The 15,342-nt window shown below is 45.7% G+C and overlaps 2 long non-coding RNA genes across 2 annotated transcripts; both read left to right on the forward strand.

Moving 5' to 3' along the window:
* Positions 1 to 2,309: 2,309 nt before the first annotated feature.
* On the forward strand, positions 2,310 to 5,645 carry LOC138439023 (uncharacterized). The gene is made up of 3 exons (XR_011256553.1): positions 2,310 to 2,474; positions 2,674 to 2,880; positions 5,323 to 5,645. It is a non-coding gene; the product is annotated as an uncharacterized lncRNA (long non-coding RNA).
* Positions 5,646 to 6,419: 774 nt separating this feature from the next.
* Positions 6,420 to 9,301, forward strand: LOC138439024 (uncharacterized). The gene is made up of 2 exons (XR_011256554.1): positions 6,420 to 6,491; positions 8,794 to 9,301. It is a non-coding gene; the product is annotated as an uncharacterized lncRNA (long non-coding RNA).
* Positions 9,302 to 15,342: the final 6,041 nt, after the last annotated feature.

Consider the following 15,342-nt stretch of genomic DNA (forward strand, 5'->3'; position numbering starts at 1 on the left):
AGCCCCGGGAAGGGTGTCCTGAGCCCTGGGAACCCAGCCCGGCCTTCCTGACAGCGGGAGACCTGCCCTTGGGCTCGGATGGCCAGCAACTGTCTGCTGATGTGCAGGCTCCAAACCAGAAACAGACTGCAGAGTCTTTGTTTACTAAGGAGAGTGAATCAGTTTTCCCAGAGTGGGTTGAACATTATTTTTTAAAAAGACCAATAACATAAGCTCCATCAGAACCCATGACGTCTATCTTAAAGGGACAATATCTGCTTCGATTATGACTGTTGTGCCAAACTCGGCCATGGTTTCAAGAGCACGGGAGTGGTAGTGAGCATTTAACACACGATTCACCCATTTAATGCATACATGCAGTGAGTGTCCCGCACTGCTCTGGGGGCTAGATATGGACCAGGAAGGAAGATGTGACCGTGGCCAGTAACTGCCGTCCTCATGGGACCCTTCAGAAAATGAAATAAGTAACGGAGCCCGAGCCTTGCAGGCAGACGCAGACGCTGTGGCAGTGTGTCTGCATCAGGGTGTGGCGGCAAGCAGCAGGGGCCGGGAGTCGCCTCTGGGTAACCTTGTATCAAACAGGTGACTGTTTGCAGACTCACCCCTGGATGTGAGAGAGTTGCCATTATCCCAGCAGCGCGCTTGGCAGGGCTCAGTCTTCCTGAGTGAGAGTCACCCCTGAGAGTCAGTGACTTTAAAAACATGTGACTATTCAGGTTCAGTCTGCACCGTTCCCACAGTGCTCAAGGGTGATGTGCAAGATGACGGAACTCAGGGGAGACAGTTGTGCCTATCACAAGCTCAGACACCCAGGCGCCGCTGCATCCCTCCTGGGCTGACTCGGCACGTGCCCTGCAGGTACATCACAGACACACACACTCCTGACACAGGGCTACTCGTCGCAGAGAATACCAGGTGGGGAGTGCTGCGAAAGAACCCGGAGCTCCCACATGCACACACGAGAAAGGCAATTCTCAGTTTCTGCACGGCAATTATAAAATGTGTACGTGGGAGTTCACCCAGTGTGCCAGTTTTGCTTAAAACACCAGACTAGCCACTCACAAGTAACATTCATGGCCTGCCCACCTCAGCTGGGGCCAGAGCCGTATCTGCCCCGTGCGCCTCCCACTTTCACGCATGACATCCCCGCTCACCATCTTAAAGCAGTAGCTGGCTCTGAATGATGGGGAGAAGGCTGAGGGGGCTCGTGTCTGGGGTTGGAGCGGTGGGGAGTGAAGCACCCTCGCCTGTGCCCCCACAAAGCCTTTAAATTTAATCCTCAATGTAACCTGCAATATTTCAATACTTTGATGTGTACTGAGCATGTTTGGAGGGCAAGAAGATCTTGGTAAGTTTTTCACGTTTAGTAGGAAAAAAAGTTATTTATTCAGCAATCATTAGGCAGAGTTCTCTACAAATGCTAATTATATCGGCGCTCAGATCTTCTCTATATACTTAACTGATGTTTGGGGGTGGGGAATCTAGATGATCTAACAAGTTCATTATAATAATGCGTTTTTATTTTTTCAATGTCTTTGTCTACCACACACATTTATTTTCCATACTAGAAGTTTCTTGAATTTATATAAACTCATTTATAGGATTCAGAGGCAATTATAGTTTATAAATGATGCTTGATAAAGTACAATGAATATATTAAAAAGATAGACTAGCTTAATAACTGGTTTATTGACCAATTTATTATAATCTATAAGGTGATTAATATTTAATGTTTGGGCATTAAAAACGCTAATTGTCTTCAGAGTGTCATTATTTCCAAATGAGGATAATGCAAGCAATTATAAGAAATGCATGAAATTTCAGTTCCTCATCTTTTCAAGCAGTGTTCCTAACATGCCTTCTCCATGACTGCTAAGAAAGAACAGAACATTGGTCACTTGCCAACTTCAGTTTTCTATTCAAAATATAGCCTTTCCTTCAGTCCAAAATATTGACCACCTTTACTTTGGTTGTGTTTTTCTGACTACTAATATCCCTGAAGATCATTTTAAGGGGCAACAGAGCTCCTTATGTTTAAGATTTTTAGAACATTAAATATAACACCAAAAAATTAAAGCTTACACTTTCTCTTGGTTCTTCTGTTCGCAGCCTCTGGAGGCACTATTATCACACAATGTGCACACGTTTTTTCTTTCATCCATAAAGTAACATCAATTGATAATCTAAACACTGTCAGAAAAATAAATGAATAAATAAAGCAATAACTAACAAACACAGAAAAATAAATGAGTAAATAAATAAACCACCATGGTGGAGAGAGGGTCAGCTGAGCGGTCAGCTCAAAGGTCAGAGAGGATTTCTGAGCTTCCTCCTCAGTGGATGAATCTCCTTTCTCCACAAAGGGGCATTTGGAACATCTTCTCGAGGGGATGAGATCAGTCACAAGCTTGCGGGATGTGCAGGAGAGAGTAATCCAGGCAGAAAAGACAGGCGTAGAGGGCAGAAAGAGCCTGGTGTGTTCCAGGGTCTGAGTGGAAGTTGGCGTCTGGATGCAGGGGGCGATGGGGAGAGGGCGATGGGGAGGGGGCGATGGGGAGGGGGATCATTGGGGGGGGGAAGGGGGGGTCACGAGGGGGGGCGGGGAAGCAGAGCTGGGTGGGAGCCCTACCGGTGCTATCAGTATCTGTGGATATTGTGTCCTCTCTTTTCCAGGATATTATTCTCGTGTGTCTGAATGAATATCTTCTATTGCTAAGTGAAAGAGATGGGAGCAAAATTAGGGAGAATAAGGAAAATACATCTGCGCATATGCAAGAGAGAGCACAACACACTAAGCCTGCAACCTGGAGGTTTGATGAAAGAGTGAACAGAAAATGAGAACAAAACTCCACCCTCCCCAGCAAGCTGACAAAGCAGCAGGTAAGACACCACAAATCGCCAATCCAGTACCTCAGTTCAGCTACTGTTTAGCATTTTGTCTGGGCAGGTCCCCGTGTGAGACAGGAAGTGGGATCCAAGTAGGGTGGTCAGAGCCCTGCGCTCTGGTGGAAATCAGGAGGGGCACCGGGGGAGGAGCCCAGCAGAGGACGAGGGGAGAGAGAAGTCAGAGAAAACCACGGGCTTTAGCCCTGTTGTTGGAGTGGAGACTTCACGATACAGTCAAGTCTGGAGTGAGGATTCTTGGTGAGGACCAGGGAGTCTGTTGGAGATGGGGAGGGACAGAACAGAGATGAGCTTCTAAAGCTGAGATCAGCTGTACTTCTCTTAGCCTCTTGCTCCAGAGCTTAGTGATAATTATCTTTGTCTTCCTATTAAAATCACCCAAGGAAATGGAAAAAAGAAATGTCCCATCTCATAGCCAGGGCAAAGTGTGAAGCCATGGGGCCAGATGGCAGTGTATTTAAATTTTCACCTGAGTATGTTAAATTGCAGTCAGAGTTGAGAACAACAGACCTCACCTCTTCTTTGTAGGAAAGTCCAAATTGGTGGAAGCTTAAATATTACTTTTTGTGGAGTTTTTTTTTTTTTTAACTTTCAATAGAGTCTCAAAATACTTATTGTATTCACCAATTAATTGATTGCCTTGGAGACTAAAAGACTCGGGTTGGGTGTTTTAGTGCCAATTGAATTAGACAAAAAAAATCCTCAAAAATATATGTATTGTTCCTCTTGATGTATTAGTATGTTTATTTACCCAGGAAAAATATGGAAAAAGTGGGCAAATTTTAATCAGATGCTTTTTAGTTTATGGGTATAATCTGAGTGTTGTCTGGGCTTTCAGTTCAGTTCAGTCGCTCAGTCGTGTCTGACTTTTTGCAACCCCATGAATCGCAGCATGCCAGGCCTCCCTGTCCATCACCATCTCCCGGAGTTCACTCAGACTCACGTCCATCGAGTCCATGATGCCATCCAGCCATCTCATCCTCTGTCGTCCCCTTCTCCTCCTGCCCCCAATCCCTCCCAGCATCAGAGTCTTTTCCAATGAGTCAACTCTTCGCATGAGGTGGCCAAAGTACTGGAGCTTCAGCTTCAGCATCATTCCTTCCAAAGAAATCCCAGGGTTGATCTCTTTCAGAATGGACTGGTTGGATCTCCTTGCAGTCCAAGGGACTCTCAAGAGTCTTCTCCAACACCACAGTTCAAAAGCATCAATTCTTCGGCGCTCAGCCTTCTTCACAGTCCAACTCTCACATCCATACATGACCGCAGGAAAAGCCATAGCCTTGACTAGACAGACCTTAGTCGGCAAAGTAATGTCTCTGCTTTTGAATATGCTATCTAGGTTGGTCATAACTTTCCTTCCAAGGAGTGAGCGTCTTTTAATTTCATGGCTGCAGTCACCATCTGCAGTGAACTGCTATAATAATAAAGTAAGTTTTATTGGTCCTCACTGCTCTCAAGTCCACTGGCCATGCCCAGCACAGGCCTTCACCTCTCATGGCCCACGATTCCTTACCCTCTCCACCATTCCTGGGGATTCTTGGAGGCGGAATCTCACATGCTATCTCAGCTACTTTCACTGTCTATCCACGCCCTGCTCTGACTTGACTGCCTTTCTAGCCTTGGTGGATTCCCATTTTGGCATGGCCAGCCCCCAGGCTGCGGCAGTCTGGAGTAGTCTTCCTGGGAGCCCCCTCCTGAGGGCTGACCTCTGCCCTGATCCCTAGCCCCCTCCACTGTTCTCACTGCTCTTGTCACACTCCAGGTCCCCCCACCAATCCCTCCTGCTGCCTCACCTCTCTGGGCAGTGAGCCCGTCCCACTGGAAGGCAGCTCAGAGCTAATGTTTCTGCTCCTCCTGTTTAATTTACCTGCTGCACCATCAGGCTCTGCATTCAGAACTCCAGTTTCTCCTCTAACCACACCGGCCGAAGCAGCCTGTGTGCCTCCGCTGAGGCTCTTCTTGGCTCTCGTTAGAGCCCTCATGCTCACCTCCGCATCGTAACTATGAAGTGGGGATAGATGGTCTCTAGGTTGGACACTCACAGCTGGCCTTCTGCTTACATTTCATGGAGTATGAAGGAGGGAGCTTCAGGCTGGATACTTACAACTGTCAGCATTTCCTGAGACAAGAGACAGCTGGGCTCCAGTCAGGAAGTTTACACTCAGCCTTCTGGCTGCCTCTGGGATGGATATAACCACCCAAACAGGGCAAACAGCCAGCGTTTGTCCCTTGTAAAGGCCTTAGGGTAATAGTCATGGCAAGGACAAAGAGGGGCAGAACTCTCTCGAGTACAGGGTTAAGGGCGTCTGCTTCTCCCTCTCTGGGGACGAGGCAGACACTACACATGCGCAGAAAGCCTCCTTGCGGATCAAACCTCAGGCGGTAATGCCAGACCATAATGGGTCTTGCTCCCCCCAGAAGCCTTCACTTCGAGATGCGTCCTGGCTGAGAGGTGCATGTGCAGCCCAGGGGAGAGCCCACGGTAGAGGAGGTGTGGAGAAAGAAGCCAGATGGTTGCCCCAAAGGAAGACAATGACCTGGAGGAGCTGGCCTTTCCAGATGACTTAACTGCCTCTTCACTGCGCTCCTCCTCACGAGCGGGGGGCGGCCCACACCCTTTCTTTCTGGGGGTGCGGCTCTGTCTCGTTTCTGTCTTAACTAGACAAATGGTCTCTCTATGTGCCCTCCCACTTGTTATTGTGCTATGTCTCTAAAAAATAAACTTTGAACCTGCATTTACAGCTTCTGCCTCCATGAAAACTGCATTTTCCACTGGGGGCAAATATCCAGGGAGAAGGAGCATCTAGCTTCTAGCCCTTACTGGTCTGGTGTCTAGGATTCCTGGTCTTTGTTCAGGTTGTCCAGGTTCGATCCCTGGGTGGGGAATCGAGATCTCACTTCACACCACCCCTCGCTGCTGCTTCACCAGGGTCAGCTCAGTCCACAATGTGCAGACATGCTTTGCCCCACAGGATGACACGCTCCCGGGACTTTCCTTTTCCTGCTGAACTGAAAGCATTTTTCTCTTGCTCTCCTTTGCCTTTATTATAGGATCCCTTGGTATCACAGGCAGCTTTAGCCCTGCTTGGCAGTTGGATTGTTAGGGTCTGGCTCCTGTCAGGTAATAGCTGCCCAGTGTGTATAGAACAGCTGAGTTCCTCAATAGCCTTGTTCCCTGGACTTTCTCAGGAGATCACACTCACAGTCCATGGGGGACACTCTCTCAAAGGCTCAACAGCCACACTTATCCTTTTGCTCAGTTCCTGTCCACAAAGTCATCAACCAAACAAGAACAGCAGGAATCTTCACTATGGAAACAGGTCTCAGAGGTGGGGTGGAGGCTCCTGGCAACAGCTAAGTCAGAGCTGCCATCTAACCCCACCTGAGAGCCACTGCCCCCCCAGGAGAGGGTCCCCTGCTACATCTACAGCAACTGATTTTGAGTTATTTTACTTTGCCTTTTATGGAGCACTAAAGACATGTTTACAAACTACATTGCTTGGGCTCTCATTTAGGATAACTTCAAAGCAGCAGGAGACCAACATCCTCATTTTATAGTTGGGGGAATAAAGCTGACATCCACATAGGTAAGTCAACTCATGGAATTCATCTAATTTGTACTTGAGCATAGTCAACAGTTTTGTGTTGGTCACTGAAAAATTCAAAAGTAAATGTACACTGATTTGATTCTGAAGAAATTCACAGTCTAGTCTAGCAGAGGGAAAACCACTCCCAGTAACAATATGCACAACTGGCTATGAAACGAAGCGCAGAGATTGCTTAATATTGTCGGGGGTCAGGAAGACGATGAAGATGTCAGAAGAAGGGGTACTTTAACTGAGACTTGATTGCAGAGAAATGAAGAGGGCGTGACAGGCAGAGGGGATCGCTTGACAAAGCATCCTCATGGAAGGCATTCTGCACTCTGCTCACGGTGGGCTGAGCAGTGCGGGGCCCTCGGGAGGACAGAGTGGCCACAGCGAGCCTGGGGGACGAGGAGCCCTGGGTGGCCGGCAAGCACCAGACTCCTCTCTCGGGACTCAGTGTCTCCTGCAGGAAGACAGTACGATCAGCCTCGCAGTTTGGAGCAGCCTCACAGCTGTGTGAGGGGTGGATTGCTTTAGGATAGGCAGGGGGGAGTCAGAGTGATTAGGAGTGTGTTGAAATATTGTGAAAGATAATGAAATTCTGAGTGAGAGAACTGAGTGATACTTTGAAGGTAGAATTTATAAGAATGACCTGTAGAATCCGGGTCTCAGACTTCCTCAGAATTTCATCATTTTCCTCTTCATAATGTGTTGTTCACAATTGATCGTGGTCTGTGTGTAAAATTACTCTTTTAGGCCATATGATAAAAATTTGATATCCTTGATTTTCTCTAGTCTTCTCTATAGCCCCATGTATTATGTTACATCACGATTGTTTTACAAAGGAGGAAATTGAGACTTTGAGAGGTTAAGTTAATGTGTCCTATGCCACAGAGGAAGGGACGATCAGAGCTAAGGTCAACCAGGTAGCTTACCATATAGTACAATAACGTAAGTAGCTACTATTATTATATAACAGTGTACAAGAAGTAAAAATACCTTAGGAAATAAAATATTCCTATTTATCTTATTGCTCTGCCTTGGTAAACACTGCCACATCAGCAAAAACTACAGCTGTATTTATCAAAAATGTCCAATGTGGACAATGAATATTATTCTCTCCTGTATCCACTGGGTAAGTCCCCATTGGTGGTCGTGAACTCACCAGCGCTGTCTGTGGTCTCTTGTGGTCCTGTTGAGCAGATCACTTGCCCCAGGAGCATATAAACCAAGAAATGGAACTGAGCCCGCTGACACTCACGGCCTTACTTTGAGATTTTTGTTCGTCCCCTGATCCTTTCTCTACTCCCATGCTGTCTTATCGAACACACTGCCTTTTATTCCAGTGGTGCATGTTGGTGCAGAATTCAGTACTGTTTTTATCATTAATTCTCAGCTGAACCTGCCCTAGAAACTCCTTGTCTTCCCGCTTGTGCTGTTGACTAACAAGATGCACAAGTTGAGAGTTGCTATTTGGGGCAGAATGAGCGCTGCAGCTGAGGAGGCAGCACCTCAGACAGCCCTGGGAGGCGCTCCAGAGCGGCAGTGGGGACGGTCAGCCTGTAAGGTTTCGGTGAAGGGGGATCAATGCCATGAAGCACTCATTTTACAAAAGGTTTTTTTTTTTTTTTTTTTGCTAGTCATGAGGATCTGATGTCACCATGAAGGGACTTCCCTGGTGGCTCAGATGGTAAAGCATCTGCATGCAATGCGGGAGACCCAGGTTCAATTCCTGCACCAGGAAGATCTCCTGGAGAAGGAAATGGCAACCCACTGCAGTACTCTTGCCTGGAAAATCACATGGACGGAGGAGCCTGGTGGGCTACAGTCCATGGGGTTGCAAAGAGTCAGACACGACTAAGCGACTTCACTTCACTTCTAGATATGACGAGGTGCAAGGACTGAGATAACAAAATCTGTTCCTAAGAACAGCCACACTATCTATGTAGACCTGTCCCACCAGATTCCCTGGAGCACAGAGGGCCTCACTCCACCCTGAGCTCGCTCAGGGGGTGCTGAAGGTGAACAGCTCTAGCAGCATGGGGTTCGGTCTCCATAGAGGCAGACGCCAAATGCCCTTGCTGTTCACTCATTGGCATTGCTCTTGGTACGTGCCAATTTGTAGTTGACAAAACCAACCCATGTTAATTTACCTTCAGAGCAGATTTGGTTATGAATAGGTCAAAACATGGTTGTTTATTCTGTAGCTGAAAAATTCATGTATATGAAGCTATTACTTTAGTAAGTAGAGACATTACTTTGCTGAAAAAGGTCCTTCTAGTCATAGCTGTGGTTTTTCCAGTAGCTGTGTATGGATGTGAGAGTTCGACCATAAAGAAGACTGAGCGCTGAAGAACTGATGCTTTTGAACTGTGGTGTTGGAGAAGACTCTTGAGAGTCCCTTTAACTTCAAGGAATAACTTCAAGGAAATCAAGCCAGTCAATCCTAAAGGAAATGAATCCTGAATATTCTTTGGAAGGACTGATACTGAAACTGAACTCCAGTCCTTTGGCCACCTGACATAAAAAAACCTGACTCATTCGAAAAGACCCTGGTGCTGGGAAAGATTGAAGGTGGGAGGAGAAGGGGACAACAGAGGATGAGATGATTGGATGGCATCCCCGACTCAATGGACATGGGTTTGAGCAAGCTCTGGGAGTTGGTGATGGACAGGGAGGCCCGGCATGCTGCAGTCCATGGGGTCACAAAGAGTCGGACGTGACTGAGCTGCTGAACTGAAATGGACCAATGGAACTATTGGGTTGGCCAGAAAGTTCTTTTGGTTGTTAAGTAAAAATGAAAGACACAATTTTCTTTCTCACCAAGAGCTTTACTGAACAGCATATTCACTTTGTTTCACTACCTTCTGCCATTTTTTGGGCAACTTCATAAATTCATCTTCCCAAAGCTTTTTATCTTTCTGAACAAAGAAATCTTCCCAGTGGTTCTGTTACAGTCTTCTAAGGTATTAAGTTTTTTCCATTTAAAGAATTTCTAAAAGAAATAAATGGAAATCTTAAGATACAATGCTTAGTGAATATTATATTTTAAGATGAATAAGATACATGTGAATGGATCAGAACTCCCAAGCCAAGCTGGAACAATTTTTGTCTGTTCGTCAAAGAAACATTTGGTCTTGCGTTATCCTGATGGAAGATTAAGCATTATCTGCTGACTCCTTCTGGAAACTTTTCACTGAATACTGCTTTTAGTTGGCTCAATTGGAAGTAGCACTTGGAATTAATCATTTGGTTTTTCTGGAAGGAGCTCCTAACAGGAGACTGTTTTCCAATGCCACCATATACACATACACCCTCTTTGGTTGAAGACGGGCCTTTGGTGCAGTTGGTGGCGGTTCATTTAACTTTGCCCATGATCTCTTCAGTTCCACATTATTGTACAGTATCCAGTTTTCATTGCCCTTCACAATTTGTTTAAAAGTGCAATGTTTCCATTATATTTAAGTAGAGAATTGTGTGTGGAAATACAGTCAAGATTTTTTCACTTCACTTATGCAGAGCTTTAACATCAAAGCAATGAACATATCCAAGTTGGTACAAATGATTTTCAACTCGATTTTGAGTATGTTGCTTATCTCCCACAGGGTATAACATTGCTTGTTTTCCATGAATGTCTCAGTTTAATTGCTATCACCTTCAACTGGTCTATCTGACCATGGAGCATCATCCATTGAGAAATCTCTGGCATAAAACTGTGCAAACCACTTTGGAAACCTTTGATGAATCACAACACCTCTGTACAATGCACAGTATTTTTTTTTTTTTGCCTTCCATTTGCAGTTTTATCTTTCTAGAAAAGATGAAGCATGCTGCTGCTGTTGCTAAATCCCTTCAGTCGTGTCCGACTCTGTGCGACCCCACAGACGGCAGCCCACCAGGCTCCCCCATCCCTGGGGTTCTTCAGGCAAGAACACTGGAGTGGGTTGCCATCTCCTCCTTCAATGCATGAAAGTGAAAAGTGAAAGTGAAGTCGCTCAGTCATGTCTGACTCTTAGCGACCCCATGGACTGCAGCGTACCAGGCTCCTCCATCCATGGGATTTTCCAGGCAAGAGTACTTGAGTGGGGTGCCATCGCCTTCTTCGATGATAAAGCATAACACCCTATAAATGTTGCTCACCCCCTTCAATCTTAGAATGGCCTCACAAAAATCCACCAATTTTAAAAGATTTATTTTAAATGCACACTGATGTGACAATTGTCACAATACAATCTAATAAAAATTGTTTTGAATGAAGTTATGGCAGCCCACTCCAGTACTCTTGCCTGGAAAATCCCATGGACGGAGGAGCCTGGAAGGCTGCAGTCCATGGGGTCGCTAAGAGTTGGACATGACTGAGCGACTTCACTTTCACTTTTCACTTTCATGCACTGGAGAAGGAATTCAGTGTTCTTGCCTGGAGAATCCCAGGGACGGGAGCCTGGTGGGCTGCCGTCTGTGGGGTCGCACAGAGTCGGACACAACTGAAGCGACTCAGCAGCAGCAGCAAAGACAACAAAGCACTACTTACAGGAAAACGGAATGAAAACTTTGGTCAGTTGAACGCATCATTAAAATACTCCCTCACCACTGCTCCTGCCAGGAGAGAAGCCTGAAGCGGGGAAGTGAAGGAAGAGCAATGGAGAGAGCGGTCAGGATTCCTGAGTCTGGTTTCGCTTCAGTCCATTTTTAGGCTCAACAATAAACTCTGCTCTAAGAATCTGTGTGGTATCCAGGGATGTGTAAAATAATTTTTCATATTCTCTTACTTCCAACAAATCATCAGCATTCAAGCAAGGGAAAAGCTGGAGCTCTTCAGCCCATGACCCAGACACTTGCAGCCCTTTGCCAATCGCTCCGGGGATGCCGGCACTATGACAGTTCAGAGTCCGTGATGAGGAATCTCACCGTGGCTGCCCTCTCAGCTCACTTGGCGAGGAATCCGCCTGCAATGCAGCAGACCCCAGCTCACCTCCTGGGTAGGGAAGGTCCTCTGGCGAAGGGAAAGGCTGCCCACTCCAGTGTTCTGGCCTGGAGAATTCCGTGGACTCTGTGGTCCATGGGGTTGCAGAGTTGGACACGACTGAGCGACTTTCACTTCAAAGTTTGTCCACATTCAACCCATCGGGGGACTTTTTGGATCGTGTGATATGTGACACAGCTTCTAGAATCCTAGGTGTATGGAGCTAGACACAAAGAACCTCCTACTTTTCACGGAACTAATGTTGAAGCCACAAGTCATAGGGTTACAGAGCTCATCTTCAAGCTATGCCCCATTAGGTTAACAGAAATGGGTGACCAACAGACGGCCATGAATTTGCCTTACAGAGCAGCAGATAAGGAAAAAAATGTTGAACACCTCTCTGCTTGTTGAGAAGCTGTTTCAATGGATGAAAGTGGGGTTAGGTATTTTTTCTGTATTTAACTGTGTACACTCTAAGCTTCACATAGCCTAGAGAATATATCACAAGACTCCTTAACCACCGCTATAGATAAAGCTTCTGTCTATGGGTCACTGTAGTTATAGGAGAGGCTGATATTTGTTTCCAGGAACTTTGAGTTTGATCCTGCTCAAGTCCAACAAAGACTGGTTGGGACCCATCACCCCTAACACTGGATTTGATGACTTACCTTTTGATGTCAGAGGGCCTAAAACTCCATCCTCAGATCATGCGAAGTGCCTCCATTTATTGAACATGCATCTCAAGAAGAAGCTTGTGATCCAGATGTGACTGGAAAGGACACAGATCACCTCCCTCTACCTGTCAGTCACCTTGCCTTTCGCCTGAGGCCAGGCTGCCTCTTTGGGGCCCTTTACCTTCCAGGAGGCGGGTCTGAGGTTTGTTCTTCTGTCTCCTCACTGGGCTGTTCCTGGAATAAACTTCTGCTCCGCTGAGAAGCTCGGCATCCGTGTTTAGCTTGATGTGCATCAGGGTAGCAAACCGTATCTTTTAAAAATTTTCAGCTTTACTGACATATAATTGACTTAAAACTCTAAGACATTTAAAGTGTACATCATGTGGATTTGAAATACATATAAATGTGAAAAGATATGCCCCATCCAGTGAATTAACATATCCATCTCCTCACATTTATCTTTTTGTATATGTGTGAGAACAGTTAGATTTTACCCTCTTAGCGAATTCCAATTATAGAAAACAGCATTGTTAAACATAGTCACCACATTTTACACTAGACCTCAGAACTTATTCGTCTTACAACTGACTCCTTGTTCCCTTTGACCACCCTCTCCTTGTTTCCCCCGTCCAGGAACTCACCCTCTTTTCCTCTGCCTCTGTGAGTCTGGTTTCTCGTGGATGCAGTATCTGCGGCAGTTCTGACTCTGTGTGCATGCGTGCTCAGTCATGTCTGACTCTGTGACCCCATGGACTGCGGCCCGTCAAGCTCCTCTGTCCATGGGATTCTCCAGGCAAGAATAGTGGAGTGGGCTGCCATTTCCTCCTCAGGGGACCTTCCCGACCCCGGGGCTGATCAGGGGGCCTTCCCGACCCGGGGCTGAGCCCCACCTCCTGAGCCTGCTGCATTGGCAGCCAGATTCCTCTCCACTGAGCCGCCCGGGAAACCCTGAGGCTCTGAAGTTTCCCTCGGCACAAAGCTGCTTTCTCAAGGTCATACTTCCAGTTGTGTGTCATTGGAAGCATGCATGGTGTGTATGCTCCATGCTATGCAAAATCATTCCCAACAACAATGGATGAGGTTAGCAGGCCGTCTCCCAGAGGACTTACAGGGTAGCATCCACTTAATCTGAGAATTGATCATGGGATTGATCATTCTCAACTTAGATCAACTATTTTGACACCACACAAAAAGAGATCTATTTACTGCTAGTAGGTGGATGTTAAACTAAATCCATATACTGATATATAAAACTTGTCCCCAAAGGAAATTAGGTATTGTCAGAAACAGATGGGATATACTTTCATAGGACAACATGGGTTTCTTTTGTACCTATATAGCTCTCTTTATGTTGAAAAGCCTTCAACTGTGACCCTAGTCTAATATAAACAGCCCCAACCATGGCATAAATGTTCCAACTGTGGCTGTGCTGAAAGGAAACTGGCCACACGAATTATTTTTATTTTTTAACTAATAACTTAACTCACCTGAATCTTAGTTGGGGCATGTGGTCTGCTCACTGGTTGCAGCCTACGGGCTTAGCTGTTCCACAGCATGTGGGACCTTAGTTCTCTGACCAGGCATTGAACTCACATCTTTTGAACTGGAAGGCAGACTCTTAACCACTGGGCAGCAAGAGAAGTTCCAAGATTTATTTTTTAAGTATAGGAATACAAAGAATTCTGATACAAGAGCTATGGCTTCATTTTACAGCTCATGCTTTTAATTATGTGGCTGAGATTCAATGAGAACGCTTGTACAGAATCAGCCTCTATTAATTCAGGCAAGCATGTTTCATCTTCCATGACTTACTCATTATGAAAAGACCAAAGTGAAAATATACGGTGAAGTACATTTGATGGAACACCTAATAATCAATTCACCACAGGAAAAAATGCTTTGAAGCAGGAGGCACGATTTGCACAATCAAAAATAGGAAGCAGTGCTAGCCAAGAATAGCTTTGTTCGAGGCTTTCAAGGATTCACCATCAATAAGTGGATGAACTTTTCATTTGGGTCCCATCTGTAATTTCTGTAATATCCTTCCAAATTTCTAGCTGTTTTGCAAGATGTGGGGTTAACTCACAGCATCTCACTCACTCTGTTGAGTGGTGGAGATCACTAATTTTAGAGTTTATGAATGGAAGCAGGGCTATGACCCTGCTATGAGAGAGAGAGAGAGAGAGAGAGAGAGAGAGAGAGAGAGAGAGAGAGAGTGTGTGTGTATGTGTGTGTCAATGATATGACTTATAGATCAGTTGGGAGAAGCTTTGAGATCTTTCAGAAGAAAATGATTGGGTAGCAAATGCTGGTTCACTTACTGGCTCTGCCATTGAGTCACCAAGTAAAATGTTTAAGCTCTGAATGTTAACTTCTGTTGCCTTAAAGGTGCATGTCTATTTACTACCTTCTGTTAATAATAGAAAAACTGAACCAAATGGGGTACATTTTAAGCCCAATATCATCAAGCTGAGACTGACCTGTTGTACAGCTTCAGTTCTCCCAGAAATGGAATCTCAAACCACTCGATCAGGAATCTCCTGCTCAGCACTAGTTAAGTCGCCTGAGAGGCCCTTCCTCCCCTGTAAAAGAAAGTAACCCTGCAATTAGCAGCGAGCCTAGTGTAACTTCCTGGCTCCTGCTCCCTTCTGCCTATAAATCTACATTCTTCAGCTGTTGGATCTCCTTTCTGTCTGCAAGATGGAATGGTGTCAGACTCATGGATCACTGAATAAAGCCAACAAGTTCTTAAATTTTACAAGTTAAATTTCCTTTGTTAACACTTTGAAAAAATTCAAATAATTTGTCAAGGTATACAGCATCAAGTTATGTAAGTACCTATGAGAGAAGATCTATTAAATAGCTACATGTTAATCACTTCCTGGGAAATAGATGGAGAAACAGTGGAAACAGTGTCAGACTTTATTTTTTTGGGTTCCAAAATCACTGCAGATGGTGACTGCAGCCATGAAATTAAAAGACACTTACTCCTTGGAGGGCTTCACTTGTGGCTCAGCTGGGAAAGAATCTGCCTGCAATGTGGGAGACCCGGGTTTGATCCCTGGGTTGGGAAGATCCCCTGGAGAAGGGAAAGGCTACCCACTCCAGTATTCTGGCCTGGAGAATTCCTTGGAAGAAAAGTTATGACCAACCTAGATAGCATATTCAAAAGCAGAGACATTACTTTGCTGACTAAGGTCCGTCTAGTCAAGGC

This window comes from Ovis canadensis, chromosome 4 (assembly GCF_042477335.2).
Source record: "Ovis canadensis isolate MfBH-ARS-UI-01 breed Bighorn chromosome 4, ARS-UI_OviCan_v2, whole genome shotgun sequence".
Lineage (NCBI taxonomy): Eukaryota > Metazoa > Chordata > Mammalia > Artiodactyla > Bovidae > Ovis > Ovis canadensis.